Genomic DNA, 4,585 nt, shown 5'->3' with positions numbered 1-4,585 from the left:
TGATGTAGAAGATCCCTACAGCTGCAGTAAGTGTTTGAGGCTAGCGGAACTCGAGCTCCGCATTGATGAGCTGGAGACCCAACTTCATACGCTGCGGAACATCAGGGAGGGGGAGTATTACCTGGATGTTTTGTGCCAGGGGATGGTCACACCGACCAGTTTAACTAATTCAGTAGTTAGTGAGCAAGGAAAGGAAGGTGTGGCCATAAGCGAGGCAGGTAGGGGGAACCAGGAGGAGATGCGGCAGGAGCCACAGCCCTTGTCCCTGACGAGCATGACCGAGGCTCTTACTCAATGTGAGGACGGGATCAGGGGCTGTGGGAGGGATGAGCAACCTGGCTGCAGCACCGTGGATCAGGGGGCCATTCAAGAGGGGGGAGTTAGAAGAAATGCCGTTGTGATAGGGGATAGTATTATTCGGGGGGTAGATAAGGTTCTCTGCGGCCAGCAGAACATGTCCCGAAGGCTGTGTTGCCTACCCGGTGCTAGGGTTAAGGATATCTCTGCGATGCTGGAGAGAAATTTGCAGAGGGAGGGGGAGGATCCAGTGGTCGTGGTCCATGTGGGGACCAATGACATAGGAAGGACGAGGAAGGAGGATCTGCTGAAGGAGTTTGAGCAGTTAGGGAATAAATTAAAAAGCAGAACCTCGAGGGTACTGATCTCCGGATTGCTACCTGAGCCCACGGGCCAAATCGGCGAGGGTACGTAAAATTAAAAAGCTGAATGCGTGGCTCAAAGACTGGTGTGGGAAAAATAGGTTTGGTTTCTTGGGCCACTGGCACCAGTACTGGGACAGGGGGGATCTGTTCTGTAAGGACGGACTTCACCTGAACGGTGCTGGACTGGGGTCCTGGCAATCATATAACTAGGGCCAGTAGAGAGGTCTTTAAACTAAGTAGCGGGGGGGGGAGGTATCAAGGGGGGTAAATACGGCAGGGGTAGAGGAAATAGAGCAGGGTATCAGTGGGGAAGCGGAAAATCAAAATGTGACAGGAGGATCCAGAATGTGTGAAGATAAAGCTCTAGATGTAAAAGGGGCAAAAACGGAAAGGAAGGGTAGTAAAAATCATCTGAAAGTGCTTATCTAAATGCACGGAGTATTCGAAATAAGATAAATGAATTAACGGTGCAATTAAGTATATATAGTTATGATATCGTGGCCATTACGGAGACATGGCTGCAAGGGGATCAGGACTGGGAGTTAAATATAGAGGGGTACTCGACAATTAGGAAAGATAGACAGGAAAGAAAGGGAGGAGGGATTGGCCCTTTTAATAAGGGAGGGAATAACGGCAATAGAGAGGAAGGATATTGCGTTGAAGGATCAGGATAGTGAAACAGCTTGGGTACAGATAGAGAATAACAAGGGGAAAAAAACACTAGTGGGTGTAATTTATAGACCTCCAAATAGCTGTGACGCTGTTAGTCAGAACATAAATCTGCAAATAGTTGACGCATGTAAAAAAGGGAACTGCTGTGTAATCATGGGGGACTTCAATTTTCATATTAATTGGGACAAACCAAACTGGGCAGGGTAGACTAGAGGAAGAGTTTATAGAATGTATTAGAGACGGGTTCCTAGAACAGTATGTCGCAGAACGACAAGGGGGGAGGCAATCTTGGATCTGGTCCTGTGTAATGAAGCAGGATTAATTAAAAATGTCATAGTTAGGGACTCGTTGGGAACAAGTGACCACAATATGGTCGAATTCCATATTCAAATAGAAGGGGAGCAGGTTGAAACTCAGGCTAGGGTGCTTAGTCTAAATAAAGGGGATTATGAAGGTATGAGGACTGAGCTGATTAAAGTCGACTGGGATAGCAGACTCAAGAATAAGACGGTACATGAGCAGTGGTGTACGTTTAAGGATCTACTGTATAACCTTCAAGAAAAATTTATTCCTATGAAGAAAAAAAGGGGTAAGGGTAAGAACAGTCAGCCATGGCTCAGTAAAACTATAAAGGATAGTATTCGGCTGAAGGCAAGGGCATATAAGGTAGCCAGAGATAGTGGGAGGGCAGAGGATTGGGAAGCATTTAAAGGTCAGCAAAAAATAACTAAGAGATTAATTAAGACGGGGAAAATAGACTATGAAAGGAATTTAGCGAACAACATAAAAACTAATAGTAAGAGTTTTTATAGCTATATAAAAGAAAAAGGGTGGCTAAGGTGAACGTTGGTCCATTGGAGGGTGAGACTGGAGAGTTGTTGGTGGGGAACATGGAAATGGCAAAGGCATTAAACGAGTATTTTGTATCAGTCTTCACCATAGAAGACACAAAAAATATTCCAACGCTGGATAAACAGGGGGGCGGTAGGAATGGAGGAGCTAAATACTATTAAGATCACCAAGGAGGTGGTATTAGGGAAATTAATGAGACTGAAGGAGGATAAATCCCCTGGGCCTGATGGATTACATCCAAGGGTCTTGAGGGAGATAGCGGTGGGGATTGTGGATGCATTGGTGATAATTTTCCAAAACTCCCTGGAGGCAGGAACGGTCCCAGTGGATTGGAAAATGGCCAATGTAACACCTATATTTTAAAAGGAAGTAAACAGAAGGCGGGTAACTATAGACCGGTTAGTCTAACATCGGTGGTGGGTAAAATGTTAGAGACAATTATTAAAGAAACACTAACGGGGCACTTGGATAAACATGACCTCATCGGACAGAACCAGCATGGTTTTGTGAAGGGGAAGTCCTGTTTAACGAATCTGCTCGAATTCTTTGAGGAAGTACAACCCGGGTGGATAAAGGGGAACCGGTGGATGTGGTATACTTGGACTTCCAAAAGGCTTTTGACAAGGTGCCACATAAGAGACTATTGCTAAAATAAAAATTATGGGATTGGGGGTAATATATTAGCATGGGTAGAGGATTGGCTAACAATAGGAAGCAGAGAGTGGGGATAAATGGTTCATACTCGGGATGGCAACCGGTAACTAGCGGGGTTCCGCAAGGGTCGGTGCTGGGACCCCAGTTGTTCACAATTTATATAAATGATTTGGAGGAGGGAACCAAGTGTAATATATCAAAATTTGCGGACGATACAAAAATGGGAGGAAAAGTAGGGGATGAGGAGGATAGGAAGAGTCTGCAAAAGGATATAGATAAGCTAGGTGAGTGGGCAACAACTTGGCAGATGAAATTTAATACTAATAAATGTGAAGTCATTCACTTTGGGAAAAAAAATGATAGGGCAAGTTATTTTCTAAATGAGGAGGAGCTGCGTTGTAATGCAACGCAAAGGGATCTAGGGGCATTAGTACATGAATCACTAAAAGTTAGTATGCAGGTGCAGCAAGCAATCAGGAAGGCCAATGGAGTTTTGGCCTTTATTGCTAGGGGGATTGAGTATAAAAACACGGAGGTCTTGCTGCAGCTGTACACAGTATTAGTGAGACCACATTTGGAATACTGTGTACAGTTCTGGGGTCCATACTTAAGAAAGGATGTACTAGCCCTGGAGGCAGTGCAGCGAAGGTTTACAAGATTAATTCCTGCAATGAGGGGATTGACATATGAGGAAAGGTTAAGTAGGCTGGAACTCTACTCTTTGGAGTTTAGAAGAATGAGAGGCGATCTCATTGAAACATATAAGATCGTGAGGGGCCTTGATCGGGTGGATGCACCGAGGATGTTCCCAATGATCGGGAGACTAGAACTAGGGGACATAGTCGCAGAATAAGGGGGGGCCCTTTTAAAACTGAGATGAGGAAGAACTTCTTCACCCAGAGGGTGGTTAATTTATGGAATTCACTGCCCCAGGGAGCAGTGGAAGCAGAAACGTTAAATATATTTAAGTCTAAAATAGATGGTTTTTTTAGCTGCCAAGGGGATAAGGGGCTATGGGGAGAGGGCAGGGATATGGACCTAGGTATGGTTAGTATAGTAAGACCTGAGTGATCTCCTGGACAAGTGTCGATCGCCTGGATTGGGGTCGGAGAGGAATTTCCCGGATTTTTTTCCCGAATTGGACCTGGGTTTTTATCCGGTTTTTAGCCTCCCCCAGGAGATCACGCGGTTCTTGGGGTGGAGAGGGGTGATAGCGGTATAAAGGGGAGGGTAGTGTCTTGTGTTCTGTGTCTTGTGTCTACTGTTTGTGGGTAAGTGTGTCTGTTTAGTGTTCAGCCATGAGCGAATGGCGGTGCGGGCTCGACGGGCCTGGTGGTCTACTCTCGCACCTACTTTCTATGTTTCTATGTTTCTATGTTCGGCGAAACGATCGCCCAACCTCCGCATAGTCTCACCGATGTAAATTTTCTTCAGACTGAGTGAGTGAAATCCAGGTTAGCTGGGAAGTGGTGTTAGGTAAATTGAATGGATTAAAGGCCGATAAATCCCCAGGGCCAGATGAGTTGCATCCCAGAGTACTTAAGGAAGTAGCCGCATGTCCTTTCAAAACTCTTTAGATTCTGGAGTAGTTCCTGAGGACTGGAGGGTAGCTAATGTAACCCCACTTTTTAAAAAGGGAGGGAGAGAGAAAACGGGGAATTACAGACCATTAGTCTAACATCGGTGGTGGGGAAAATTCTAGAGTCAGTTATTAAAGATGGGATAGCAGCACATTTGGAAAGTGG

The sequence above is a fragment of the Amblyraja radiata genome, chromosome 1 (assembly GCF_010909765.2).
Source record: "Amblyraja radiata isolate CabotCenter1 chromosome 1, sAmbRad1.1.pri, whole genome shotgun sequence".
In the NCBI taxonomy this organism is placed as follows: Eukaryota; Metazoa; Chordata; class Chondrichthyes; order Rajiformes; family Rajidae; genus Amblyraja; species Amblyraja radiata.
Note: the sequence above shows the minus strand (reverse complement) of the source record.